Source organism: Bufo gargarizans, chromosome 2, assembly GCF_014858855.1.
Source record: "Bufo gargarizans isolate SCDJY-AF-19 chromosome 2, ASM1485885v1, whole genome shotgun sequence".
NCBI classification, from domain to species: domain Eukaryota; kingdom Metazoa; phylum Chordata; class Amphibia; order Anura; family Bufonidae; genus Bufo; species Bufo gargarizans.
In genome coordinates, this window is record NC_058081.1 from 29,538,529 (window position 1) to 29,553,917 (window position 15,389).

The following is a 15,389-nucleotide window of genomic DNA, read 5'->3' on the forward strand; positions in this document are numbered from 1 at the left end:
GGTTTGAGGTCTCTATTTGTTCAGGAGTCTGGCCTGGGGTTTTTATTTGTTTGGATTATCTGGTCTGGGGGTCTGTATTTGTTTAGGACATCTTGTGTTGGGTATGTATTTGTTCAGGAATGTGGTCTGGGTTCTCTAATTGTTTAGTGAGTCTGGTCTGAGGTCTATTTAGGGGATCTGGTCTGGAGTCTGTATCTGTTCGGGAGTCTGGTCTGAGGTTTATTTATTTAGTGGATTTGTTCTGGGCTCTGTATTTGTGTAGGTGATCTTGTCTGGGGGTCTGTATTTGTTCAGGAGTCTGGTTTGAGGTCATTATTTGTTTAGCGTATCTATTCTCGGATCATTGTTTAGATTATCTGGTCTTGTATCTGTATTTGTTTAGGCCATCTTGCCTGGGGTATGCATTAGTTCAGGAGTCTGGTCTTGAGTCTGTAATTGTTTAGGGAGTCTGGTCTGAGATCTATTTATTTAGAGGATCTGGTCTGTGGACTGTATTTGTTTACAGAATATGGTCTGTTCGGGCCTCTGTTTAGGTAGACCAGTATTTTTTTTTATGGGCCCGGAAGGGGTCTGTATTTAATAGAACTGGTTTCGGGTCTGCATTTGGTTTGTGATCCTGTGTGTATAGTCTGAAAACTGCAGGACATGAATATCTGAAGAGCTTGGTTTGGGGTTTGTATTTTTAGGCAGGTTGGTCTATGGGGTTTGTATTTGTTTAAGGGTCTGCTCTGGGATCTGTATTATTTTAGAAGCTAGCCCTAATTTCAGTACTTGTGATTCAAATGTCATTATTTGGGACATGTCCTTTATAAATAGACGGGGTGCTGCTTAGTACTTCTCTGCATCTCTGAATCTACATGATGTTACTTCTGAACACTGTTGCTTTTCATGTGCAGCATGGCCAATATAATATAAAAGGATGCTCTATAGACGGATGTGACAAAGAGGACCTTCTGGTAAACAAAGGATACAGGGTGCTAAACGCTGTATTCCAACCTCATCCCAAACACGAAGCTCGCTCGTGGGTGATTTTTAGCTGCTTGGCAACAACAACAGGACTAGGATGACTCACAGCCATCAAAAGAACAATGAATTCTATATTGTACTAGCAATTTCTGCAGCAGAATGTCATGCTATTAGCCATAAGCTGATGTTTGATCGGACGCGGATCAGGCGTGTGACAACGATTGCACAGTTAACTGTACCAGAAATGTATTATTCCCAAATCTGTAAGGCATAGACAATAAAATGTGTGAATAAAGTCAGTGTTCTATGAATTTATCAATTAACCCCCTCAAAATCACACAAAACATTGAAATACTGTTCTGCATGTGTCTTCTATAAATATAGTCGGTACATAAGTCAGCTAGACACCATTAAAAGGGTTTTCCAAGATTTTTTTTACTGATGACCTATCCTCTGGATAAGTCACCAGATTTGGATCGGTTGGGGTCTGACACCTGGGACCCCCGTCGATCAGCTGTCTTGAGAAGGCATCTGCACTCGTGTGAGTGCCGCTGCTTTCTTGCAGCTTATCAAGCACAGTGCCATACATTGCACAGTGGCTGTGCTTGGTATCACGCTCAGCCCCATTCACTTGAACGGGGTTGAACTGCTCCTAGACCACATGACACATGAACGTGTCATCACTTGACCTATGAAAAGCAGAGAGAAGGTAGTGGAGCTCACAGAAGCTCGGAAGTTGAACCTCCACCAATTAGATACTGATGACCTATCCAGAGGATAGGTCTTCACTCCTCAGTATAAAAATCTTGAAAACCGCCTTTAAATGTTATCTGCTTGAAAACCCGTTAAGAGACTCAACTTATGTTTTTATGATATTGTATTATGTATGTATGAATGATTCATTACAGTGCCATAATAAATGGTAAAAAGGTATATGCAGGTCTAGAGCACCATTAATATATATTTGATACAATATCCTGGCAGGATATTTACATGCAGAACTTCCTGTTTTCATCAGCTTCCTGTTGGGTTTTCTAACCAGATCCTGCATGCTTTGTTCTGTAATATTTCACAGAGCTTGCTCTGTCTACCACTATGTTCTCTCTGTTAGAGAAGGGGAGCAAGCCCTGTGATACATTACAAAACAAAGCATGCTGGGATTAGCTAGAAAATCCAGCAAGAAGTGTGATGAAAACAGGAAGTTCTGCTTGTAAACATCCTGTTAGGATGTAGTGATGTTGAGAACAGAGAAAGGAAAACACTGACATGAAAAACAGACATATGGGCAAAATATGGTGTGTTTGGGGTACTATGAGCAGATAAAAAAATTGTTATTAAACTGGAAAACCCCTTTAATCTATGAGAAAAAAGTGCCATATACCACCATATGCTTTATTATTCAAGTATTATCCCCTCGAGATGAATTGCACCTAAGGAAGGAGTCAGCGCTGAGGCACTTTAGGATGGCACTCACAACTCCGTAATACAATCCATGAATGCTCTGTGGGCCTCCATACAGATTCCATACACGTGGCTATGTGTGTTTATGTATGTATATGAAATTCTATCCTGCTCTAATGCGGTTCTTCAAGGTCGAAATAGGCTGTATGTATAACTATCATCTCATGCTCTAAAGGTATAGTTGGTTAGCTATTAACATAAAGGACCATCAATTAAGTCTGTGTTCACACAGCGCTATTTTACATGTTTTTCTTTGCTAAGACTGGGAAAGATTCCAAAAGCCAAAGTATAAACCTTTTCTTTTATACATTTCCTCCCTTTGAATCCAATCCTACTGCCTTGAGTAATTCTCAGATGCTCTTTCTTATGTTTTCGCTTTGTTTCTGCTTCTTAGGTCCATTTAAGGGAACCTGTCACCTTGGAAATGCTGTGTGATCTACGAGGAACAGGTATAGTTTTTTGGGAAAAAGATTCAGCGTACCTCGTATTTAATAAATTTGTGCTTTAGGGTTTAGGAGTCAAGTGGGTGGTCCCTAGATAAGTGTGCATACAGAGATAGCTGTGGATCATTTTCTACTGCACGGGGCTCCTAAGAAGAGATGAGCGAAGTTTACAAAATTTCGATTCGGCTGCTTCACTGAATTTCAAAAAGAAATTTGCTTTGCGACAAATTACTTTGTGACGAAGTGCATTTTTTTTATAAGTATAAGTAGCGGGCGCAATGACGGAAAATGGCACAGCCCCCGTCATTAAACCCCTCAGATGTCGTGTTCATTGCTGATCGCGGCATCTAAGATAAAATATGGGGGCTTTTAGGGTTTAACCGGTTAAAAAAATAATAATAAAATAATACTCAGCCTATCCATTTGAGCGTGAAGAGATGGCCACGGCCATCTAGATTTAAGATCCCATGTGAAATCTCACGCAGTGCGTGATCGCCAGTGTGATGATGTCATACGTCACCGCGCATGAAATTTTGCATGGGATCTTTAATCAAGATGGCCGCCTCTTTGTGCTTAAACGAATGAGGTGAGTATGTTTTTTTTTATGCCATATCAGGAAAAATTGATTCGTTACCGCAAAGCATTAGGAAATTAGGCTTTGTGGCGTATCGAATTTTCCCTGATCTGCTAGCTTGATATAAATCTAATAGAGCAATTGGAACAATGAATGAGTTGATATTTTGATCCATGTGAGGTACAGGGCTGGTTCTAGATTTGTTAGAAAGAGATTGTTATGTACTAAATGATATCTGATGTTCATAGTTTTCAATAATCATGGGATAACCCCTTTAAAGTGGTATTCCTGTTTCAGAAATTGATGGCAGAGACTGGAAGAGCTGAACTGTGTGGTAGCCGGGGTTATGGAAACTGCTCTCCGGAATGTATAGTAAGGCGTGGTGCACCCCAGTGGGAAAAAAGTCCAGAGAGTCAGGGTCTGCAGTAAACCAGTTTGCTTCTTTACTGGCGGAATTCAGGTGCAAAACAATACAGGAAGGGCTGGCTTCTCCAGTCTCCTCCTGGGCAGAAGAAGGAAAGGCTGAGCAGGCTGTCCCTCTCTCTCAGAAGGCTCAGTAGTTTAGCTGGCTCCTTGGTCACAGGCCTGGTGACCCATGGTATGTGGCTCAGCATCCCCACCTCAGCATCTTCTTCTGGTCACTCAAGTAGTTTCCTCTGCTAAGCACTGTTCCCTAACTGCAGAACACTAGGGGCTCTGACTGCTCTGCTTATATACAGTTTCTAGCTGAACTAGAACCTTCTAGTGGGAAAGGTGGAGTGGAGAAACTCAGCACAAACAAATACAATGTTACACTTTCTGTCTCTTATAGACTTACATTAGAGCTTCAATAATACTCAATGGCAATGACACAGCAGCTTTTCCAGACAAAAATAGGTTTTCAGACATAATAACATAGCAGCACCTGGCATTCAAAAGGTCAGTCTGTCTGGTTTTGGTGGTAAACGGATCTGGCTTTTCCCCTCCAAAACATGCTCTTCTTTAAACATTATGATAGCTGTGGAAAATTACCAGCTTCTCATTATTAGCTAGAAAGTCCCCAAAGTCTCTCAGTTCTCATTAACCATTTCCACAGTGCCGTACAAATACAGTGGAAATGAGAAGGATATATACCACAACGTACATATAAAATGCAGTTACACAGTATTAAACAGGATAAGTCAGTGAAAGTTAACCCTTTAAAGTGAAATAAAGTAAAGAGTTGATGACTTTGTGTAGAGGAAACATACAAATGTCCACAAGTATCCAGACTTTAAAGTACCCCTGCTCCAGGGCACTACACTACAGAATAGATTGTTATGGGTTGGGGATAGAAGCTGGCACAACCCCTTTAACGGGTCAAATAAATTGTGGATTTTCTACTGTTAATTCTACTGATTTAAAGGTTGAAAATCGGCAGTATTTACAGTACCAGCAAAAAGGAAAAGATTTTACAAAATCTGTGCAGAATCAATAAATACATTGTGCAGATTTTCCTCAGAATAGGTCATCAATTTATGATCAATGGGGTCCAACACCAAGCACCGCCACAGATCAGCGGTTTGAAGAGGCCGCGAAATGGATTCTTCAGAAATAAAATCCCGTGGGAACATAGCCTTTCAGCACACGGGGTTAGTTATGTTTTCTTATGAGGATGCTCCATCAGACTGCAATGTGTAACTCCCATGCTTCTTTATGTAATCAGTTCTGTGATCATTTCTCTTAGAAGAACAATTATAGCTCATTAGCATCTTCATCTGCTGTGTGTGGGCTGCAAGAAGCACACAGCGAGCACTGCACTCTGCTGTGAATCTCATCAGCACCTTAATATGACTATAGGCATGCTGCTGTACACATACATGTTCTTTATAAAGGGCACTCCAAATAAACTCGGGCTAATATAGATTTTGCCATTGAAAGGGTTAAAACCAGGAAACCGCTTCTAATAGCAATTTGCTTATATAATGTTAGCAGCAGATTCACTAGCTTCATCAGTGGGAGTCATTTAAAGGGGTTGTCTGGTTTCAAAAAACCCATGTGTGCATGTATTATATCTCCCCGCACTTAAAGGGGTTTAAATGAATGGGTCTAGGCTGCAATACCAAACACAGCCACTATACAATGTATGCGCTGTACTTGGTATGTTGTCAGAATCCCACAATGATCACTGGAGCACTGTGGTCTCTTCAAACAGCCAGAGATGTCAGGAGTTGGATGGGCGGTGCGATTGGAACGTGTGTAGTCTATGCAATGCATTGGTGGCAGTGAAAAGTCTCAACTGGCTAAAATGCAGGAAAAGGAGGGTATAAAGTCAAGCATCAATGTGAGGTAATAAATAGAAGTGTGGACATGCCTCATAGACAGACGCAGAAGGGATTGAAAATGAGACACGGTAGTGTGAGTTAGCTGGAAGGCAATGCAGATTCCTGCATGTAGCTAGCTAGCAGTAGAAGTAAGTAGCCCTAGTAATAAAGGCACAGCACCTCTGAGTCTAGATAAGACAAAGGTGCAGTTAAGGCCGGATCTAGGGGTAGAAGATAGGGGCCTAATCCTTGCATCCTGAGAACAGTTGTAGCCTGTGTGTTAGGCCTGGACCAAGACCAACCAGCCAGTCTTCATTTTGTGCACAATTGCGTGTGAGAGTCTTGGGGGCAGGCAATAGCAGGCCGCGATGGGGCCGAGGCTCCCTATCATCACCCGCGATGCTAAGGAGGCTGTTACCTTCGCAGCCTGCTATTGGCTGAACTCCCCAAACCACCCCGCCTTCGCCAGATTTATGTATGGACCTTTCAGTAGCGGAGGCAGGCTTCCATTATCTGTTAGAAATTATGTATTCCCGGACCACCCCTTTAACCCTATTGCATCTAGAAAGAACTCTGTAACCGCCAAGCTCGTTGCCTCTAGTGAGATCAGTCAGCTTTTCTAATGTTATACTTTTTGCTTGTTAGAGATCAAAACTGCTAATTTTCTAGAGTTATGAATAATTTACAAATAATAAATAATTCTTCTGTATTTCTCAGATGGAGTTCACATCAAAGTGTGTTCCAGAAATTCTTATTCAAAGGGGGTTTTGCAGGAGGTAAATTGGGAAGGGACGTGCCCACTTTTTCTTGTGCTAAACCGTGCATGAAAAAAATCCATATCGTATAAACTATGGTGTCGAAAACAACGGAAATCATATTGGGTTTATAATCCGAGCAGAAAATTTGGGTGTGAAGATACATTGCTGTGACCACGCGTTACATTAATTGTTGAAGGAAATCTGCATGGATTTTGCCCCATACTTACTGCAAAATCCTATTGTTTTAGCTGCAGCGGTAATGAGAGCAGCATAACGCTGAGGCCAATGACTGGCTGCAGGGGTGTGTGGGAGGTAACAGATGCAGCCAAAACAATATGGTACTGACTGCAGCCTTTAGCTAAACTGTGAGGTCACACATCTGACAGCAGGTTGGGCGTAAAATGCAGTCTGTTTCCAAAGGCAACCCACGTAATTTTGAAAGAAGCTCAGTATAGGAATACATAAAGTGACAAGTAACTCGAAATCTCAACAAAAACTGTAATAAAAAGAAGTCACTCAACTGTTTATGAGAAATTTAAAGTGTATTGTATATAGGAGAATTAGGCTACTTTCACACTAGCGTTAAAGTTTTCCGGTATTGAGCTCCGTCACAGGGGCTCAATACCGGAAAAAAAAAACGCTTCAGTTTTATCCTAATGCACTCTGAATAGAAAGCATTCCGTTCAGTATGCATCAGTATGCATATCTTACGATATATGGCCGGAGAAAATACTGCAACATGCCGCAGTATTTTCTCCAGCCAAAATTCCGGAACACTTGCCAGAATGCCGGCATTCATTTTCATTGAAATTTATTAATGCAGGATCCGGTACCAAATGTTCTGGAAAGACGTATCTGGTTTCCTGGTCTGCGCATTCACAGACCTTTAAAAATGAAAAAAAAAAAAAAATACCGGATCCATTTTTCCGGATGACACCGGGGAGACGGATCCGGTATTTCAATGCATTTGTCAGACGAATCCGGATCCAGAAACAAATGCTCTCCGTTTGCATACGGATTTCCTGCCAGAATCCTCTAACGCAAGTGTGAAAGTACCCGTAGGCTTACTACGGACGTCTGAATGGACCCTTAAACTTTTAAAGGGTTTCTACCACCAGATTTTCACCTATTTAGCTGTCTGACACTAGCGATCTGCTAGTGTCTGCTGTACCTAACCATGTTCATATATTAGGTGAAGTTAGGTGAAAATCTGGTGGTAGAAACCCTTTAAGTGGCTCCAAAGATGGTGGTTCCTCTTCAGGTTGAACACTCATATGTGTGTTAGCTTGAATGTATAGAACCTGTTAAATGTCATCTATTCATCATGTTAATAATTAATGCAAAATTCTCAGAATGAGGTCTTTCTACCCAGATCTGCAAAGCTACTTTCCTTCAATCCTGAACGAAAACCCCTTATCTAGTCATTGGCTTTGAAAACTCAATATTGAAGTGGTTCCTTTAATGATCTCCAGTCTACCTGGCTCTCGCTCACTTTTGTATATTTGTTTTATTGTGACCAAGATATCCACTCCATTTCTCTTCTGATTTTCCTCTCTAGCTATGGTCTTGATTCTTGGGGGGAATGTATTTTAATCCCCCTTCCAACCATCTGTTTGCGTGTTTACTTTGTTCTTACCACTTGCACATAAAGTTTCGGGAAAGTGGTCTTTCTCCAATCCCCCAAGAGTTTTCTGGTGTAAAAGGAAGCTGAAATCTACACCACCTAGAGCTTCCATTTAGATGCAAAGAGTGCGGGAGGCTGCACTAATTTATGTTGACTCGTCATAAATCACGTCTCGTCATAAATTAGGCATAGCCTCCAGCAGTGCCGGTCCATGATAATTTCCTCCCATGTCTCCAGCATGTCCTTTAGTGCTTCTACTGTTCAGCTGGTTACTTCTTCAGTTCTATTCTACATCAATGCTTGACCTAGTTGACTTCCTCTGCCTTACCGCCAATGGTTGTCCATGCTGTTGTTGTGTTCTTGAGATTACTCTGTAAACTACAACCTCATATCACCCGAAACAGACTTCCTTGAAAGATTTAAAGGGGATACCTCTGCAAAATTGCCCATTTCTAAAGTCTAACTTCTCTAGACAGTCAGTTACTATCATTTTTGGAAGTTGATTCTGGCCACACATTTCTGTTACTGCGAGGTGAACGTAGCATTACATGCTGCATAATCAAATAAATGACCCACCATGCCATGTATGCATGGACAATATATCTCTCCTTGATTACATATTTATGGGGAGCATGGTGGCTCAGTGGTTAGGACTGTTGCCTGGCAGTGTTGGTGTCCTGGGTTTGAATTGACAAATGGCAACATTTAAGTATGTATGTTCTCCCTGTATTTGCATGGGTTTTCTTCTCACATTCCAAAAACACACAGATAGGTTCATTTGAAATTTAGATGGTGAGTCTCAATAGGGACAGGGACTGATGTAAGTGACAACAATCTCTGTACAGTGTTACGGAATTACTAAACCCCCTTTAAGGCCTCGTTCACATTTCAGTGTTTTGGTCAGTGATTTGTGAGCCAAAACCAGAAGTGAGGCCTACACAGACATAAGGTATAATGCAAAGATCTGCTCCTGTTCTGTGGTTTTGACCCGCACCTGGTGTTGGCTCACAATAACTGATGGAAATCACTGACCAAACATTGAAGTGTGAACGAGGGCTAAGGATGAAATAATGTCTCCCTTACTACTTGTGCCCTAGTTTAGCCAGAAACCTTTTTTGGTCAACCATGTAAAGCATAAATAGGCCTGACCTGCACCCTCAATAACCAGGGGTGGTGTTGGAGGGGGGGATCAGATTGTCAGTTGTCCAGGGCCCTGCTCAGCACCATTTTTATTTAGCTGCCTGGCCCAACTCTCAGTTGTGGAAGAATGCAGGTGGGCCAGGCCGCAGCTAAGAAGGGCAAAGTGTGGTTCTCCAGATTGAGTACTGTCCTTTTAAAGGAGTGCATAGCCAGTGGGAGCCGAGACAGGACTCAAGAGCACCACATCGCTGGATCCACTTCTTGTATGTTGTACTTATGTGACAGTAGTACAAGAGGGGGAACAGTGTCATGTCTATGCCCCTGCTGCAGAGCCTACATATCACAAACTATGACCTGGGTGGCACGAGAGGACCTGACCCACGATGTCACCCACCTGAGCAGTCACACTGTCAGGGTCAGGAGGACGTATACGAGACATGGAGTTTAGACAAAACGATAAGTATTTTCGCTCTCTAGCAGTGTGGGAAAGAGTGGAGGAGTAGGACATGTGCACTGGGGTAGGACAGGGGCAAGATCTGATGTTCCTATATACATTAATGTAGCCAGAGGCAGACTGGGAACTTAAAGTGGCCCTGGAAAAATTCTAAAAGTGGCCCCATTTTGTAGTCGGGTCCAAATTGATGAAAGCAGGGCCAACAAAACTGTATTGCGACACATTATACCACCCCAACAGAGCCAAATACCACAGTCCATCACAAAATACATCTCCAAATACTTCCACTGGCTAGCCACGAGGAGGGACCACGTGGCCCCTTGGGCTTTGGCCTTCCAGAAAATTTCCCTGTAAGGTCCATGGCCAATCCGCCCCTGAGTATCCCTGCCCCAAGAACCTAATATCCATACATCTTTCGTGTGAAGGGATTGCACGGGGTGGGCTCACTATCTGAGCTAGCTCCATACGCAGCGGGTGCCGGTAGTATAAAACAGCTGACAGATGCTGGCAGAGACTTTAGAAATAACTACGATCCCATTAATTTAACCCCTCAGATGCTGCGGTTATTAGTGACCGCAGCATCTGTGGGGTTAGACAGAGGGAGGGGGCTCTCTCTATTCTCAGAGCCCCCGCAGGGAAATCAGGGGGTTTAATCAGTTGGTATGACAGCCTGGGGCATTGTGAAGTCTCTCAGTGCTGGCACAGAGAGCTGACTGCAGAACTGTGCCTGAGGCAGCCAGTGAAAATCCCATAGACTGCAGTAGTATTCTATTGCAGTCTATGGTACAAGTGATGAGATGATTGCATAAACAAGTCCTCTAAGGGAACAAAAACATACAGTGAAAAAAGTTTTTTAAAACATAAAAAAATATAAAAAATTCAAATTACCCCCTTCCCAATTTTGCACATAAAAATAAATAAACAATGAAAAAACTTACATAACAGGTATTGTCCAAAAAGATCTGAACTATTAAAATATACAAAATATTTTTTCCACAACGTTTTTTTTTGTCATACTACCGCCAACAAAATTGAATTGTCTCAAACCAGCCCTGTTAAAGACATCATATACCCTAATATATGGTCAGAGGTTTTCTGGACCACCCCAGGTAAAGATAACAAAAGGTCTCTTTAAAACTTGTTCTCCAATTAAGGCCTCATGCACAAGAACATGGTGTGTTTTGCGGTCCGCAAATCGTGGATCCGAAAAACACGGATGGCGTCCATGCGAGTTCCGCAATTTGCAGAACAGCCTTCAATATAAATGCCTATTCTTGTCCGCAAAGCGCGGACAAGAATAGGACATGTTATATTTTTTTTAGCGGGGCCACGAAACGGAGCAACGGATGCAGACAGCACATGGAGTGCTGTCCGCATCTTTTGCGGCCCCATTGAAGTGAATGGGTCCGCAGCCGAGCTGCCAAAACGTCGGCTTGGATACAGACCAAAACTACGGCCGTGTGCATGAGGCCTAACTCTGCAAAATTACTCAAAAGGGTCATCCCAAGAAAAATATCTGGATCTGAATACTTTTGTTATTGCATGTAATTAAACATTTACTATAGCCACTGAGGAATTCACTGAAGTCTATCTGTATAGCGCCACCTGCTGTTTGCTCTTTTTCAAATTTTCCTGTCCTGCTCACTGACATGGAAGCACATACTCAGTTCCATTCTTCAACCGCCACCTGCTGCAGCAGAAAGGACACATCCTTCGAGAAAGGACATGACCCCTAGGCTGCCAGCTTGAAATAAATCTAGCGAAGCAATGTGAGCTATGAATGGAGAGATCTCTGTATCCTTGAGAGGTACAGGGCAGGTTCTGGCTTTGTTACAAAGAGGTTGCCATGTACTAGATTATGTATGATTTTAGTTTTTTTTTTTTCATTATCCATGGTTTAACCCTATTAATGGGGGTTCTCTAGGACAGTGTTTCCCAACCAGTGTGCCTCCAGCTGTTGCAAAACTACAACTCCCAGCATGCCCGCACAACCATAAGCTGTCCGGGCATGCTGGGAGGGAAACACTGCTCTAGGACAATATAAAAACAGTATTGTTAATATACATAACATCCAAAGTTCCGCTGATTCTTGGATCTTCGACCTGTTCGCGTGACCCCCTTTATAGCTTTTCTCTTGTTCCGGTGACATGCCATTCTTCCTGCTCTTCTTTTCTGGCCTGGGCAATGTATGGTAGTCATCACTGATGTCACATACATTGTAAGCCTGACGCGTCCATGAAGAAGCTGAGACTCCCTGGCACATACAGCTATTTACTGTGCCTGCATCCTGGCTCAGGCTGGAAGCTTGTGAACATCTGGGCCTCAGCACTGTTACTGGTAATGCAGGGATGTGGATCATACGAAAGGAATGAGGTATTCGGGCCATATCTAGGATGTATAGGAGGTAAAGTGTGCAGTTTTAAAAAAATTTGAATATGGTGTCCCAGAGAACCCCTTTTATATTTTCAAGCTAAATATACCCATATACTTTTCTACATAGGAGGAGAAAAATGTCAACTCACAAATGGCAGATTGATTCCCGAAATTTCCAGTGATTATCCCATTCATCTGAAAAGTATTCATACCCCCTTTAAATCCCCCCCCCCCTTCTTTTTACGTTACACCCACAAATATAAATGGATTTTATTGGGACCAACACAAAGTAACAAGTATGTGTGACGTTAAAAGAAAATGATACATGGTTCTCAAAATTTTTAATAAATAAAAATCTGGAAAGTGCAGCGTACATTTGTATTCAACCTCCTGTACTCTGACCCCCCTAAATAAAATCCAATGTGATTTATTGCCTTCATAAGTCAACTAATTAGTAAATACAGTCCACCTGTGTGTAATTGATTCTCAGTATAAGTACAGCTGTTCTGTGAAGGCCTCAGAGGTTTGTTAGAGAACATTAGTGATCATGAAAACCAAGGAACACACTAGACAGGTCAGAGATAAAGTTGCGGAGAAGAGCAAAGCAGAGTTAGGGTACTTTCACACTAGCGTTTTTATTTTCCGGCGCTGAGTTCCGTCCTAGGGGCTCAATACCGGAAAATAACTGATCAGTTTTATCCCCATGCATTCTGAATGGAGAGCAATCCGTTCAGGAGGCATCAGGATGCATCCAGTTCAGTCTTTTTTACTGATCAGGCTTTTCAGAAAACCTTAGCATGTTGTATTTTTACCTCCGGCCAAAAATTCGGAACACTTTGACTGAACGCGGGATCCGGCATTTTTCCCATTGACTTGCATTTCCCGGATCTGGAGCTGTGTGCTCCATCAAATCGGTTTTTGCATGTTAAACCCCAAAAATTTGCAAAAAAAGTTAAAGTCCATAAATGGTGGATCCGTTTTTTCCAATGCATTTTTTCATTGTGATCAGAATCCTGATCAGGATTCAAATGTAATCCGTTTTCACGCGTTTTTCCGGATCCGGTGGGCAGTTCCGGCGATGGAAGATGGAATTGCCTGCCGGATTCAAACAACGCTAGTGTGAAAGTAGCCTTAGGTTATAAAAAAAATATACCAAGCTCTCAACATCTCACTGTTTAATTCATAATCAGAAAATGAAAGGAGTATGGCACAAGGGTAAACCTACCAAGATGTGGCCGAACACCTAAACTAAAAGCCTAGGCAAGCAGAGCATTAATTGTAAAAGCAGCCAAGAGGCCCACGGTCTCTATGGAGGAGCTGCAGAGATCCACAGCTCAGGTGGGAGAATCTGTCCACAGGATAACTATTAGTCATGTAGTCCACGAATCTGGCCTTTATGGAAGAACGGCAAGTAGAAAGCAAGCCATAAGAAGTCCAGTTTGTAGTTTGACACGAGCCATGTAGGGGACACAGCAAACATGAGGAAGAAGGTGCTCTAGACAGATGAGACCAAAGTTTAACTTTTTGGCCTACAGTAAATGCAAAAAGCTATGTGTGGTGGAAAACTAACACTGCACATCACCCGAACACACCATCTCCACTGTGAAACATGGTGGTGGCAGCATCATGCTGCGGGGATGCTTTTCTTCAACAGGGACAGGGAAGCTGGTCAGAGTTGATGGGGAGATGGATGGAGCTATTTACAGGGCAATCCTGGAGGAAAACCTGGTAGAGGCTGCAAAAGACTAGAGACTGGGGCGGAGGTTCACCTTCCAGCAGGACAACGACCCTAAACATACAGCCAGAGCTACAATGGAATAGTTTAGGTCAAAGCATATTCATGTGTTAGAATGGCCCAGTCACAGTCCAGACCTAAATCCCATTGAGAATCTGTAGCAAGACTTAAAAATTGTTGTTCACAGACGCTCTCCATCCAATCTGACTTAATTTGAGCTATTTTGAAAAGAAGAATGGGCAAAAATGTCATCCTCTAGATGTGCAAAGCTGGTAGAGACATCCCCCAAAATACTTGCCGCTGTATTTGAAGCGAAAGGTGGTCCTACAAAGTATTGACTCAGGGGGTCTGAAAACAAATGCATGCGCCACTTTCCAGATTTTTATTTATTAAGAATTTTGAGAACCGTGTATCATTTTCTTTTCACTTCACAGATACTTGTTACTTTGTGTCTATCACATAAAATCCCAATAAAATACATTTACGTTTGTGGGTGTAACGGGAAAAAGTGTGGAAAAGATTAATGAATACTTTTTCAAGGCATGGTAAATCCAAGAACTGGCCACCAAAACACTCCCATTCAGATGAATGGAACTGAATTTCTTCACATTGTCTTGTGTGAACATATCCTTTGGCACCTGTTTTCCAAAAAAAGAGCTTTTGGTTGCTTAGTACATTCTGATCCCCAATATCTCGCAATGGTGGGTTTTTCACCATCTCTACCAATACATGGAGGTCGACCTGGACATTACTTTTAACTATATTTAGCATGTTATTGAAATGAAGAATGTGAAGATGTTTTGGTAATAGCCAATTTTTTTTTACAGAAGGCTTTGCGATTCTCTAATGAATAAATGCATCAAGCAATTTGGTTTTCCTTATAAGGCTACTTTCACACTCGCATTTGGTGCGGATCCGTCATGGATCTGCACAAACGCATCCGTTCAGATAATACAACCGCATGCGTCCGTTCAGAACGGATCCGTTTGTATTGAACTCCATTGAAACTCAATGGGAGACGGATCCGTTTTCTATTGTGCCATATTGTGTCAGTGAAAACGGATCCGTCCCCGTTGACTTACATTGTGTGTCAGGACGGATCCGTTTGGCTCAGTTTTGTCAGACGGACACCAAACGCTGCAAGCAGCGTTTTGGTGTCCGTCTCCAAAGCGGAATGGAGGCTGAACGGAGTCAAACTGATGCATTTTGAGCGGATCCTTATCCATTCAGAATGCATTAAGGGCAAAACTGATCAGTTTTGGACCGCTTGTGAGATCCCTGAACGGATCTCACAAACGGAAACCAAAACGCCAGTGTGAAAGTAGCCTAAGGTGGAAGAAGAAGTCAGACAAAAAGTATCTATAAGATGTGGTGGAGCATGTAATTTTTTATAAAAATATAATTTTTAATAGTCCACCCTGATGACCATCTCATCAAGGAAGTTTGAATGACTATCTGGCAATATAATGCTAAAAAGAAACCAAAAGCCAAAAACAACCATCAGTGGTGACCAATAAAAGGAGATATATAACACTATAAGTCATCATCACACAGCGACACATCATCTTGGAGATTTCTT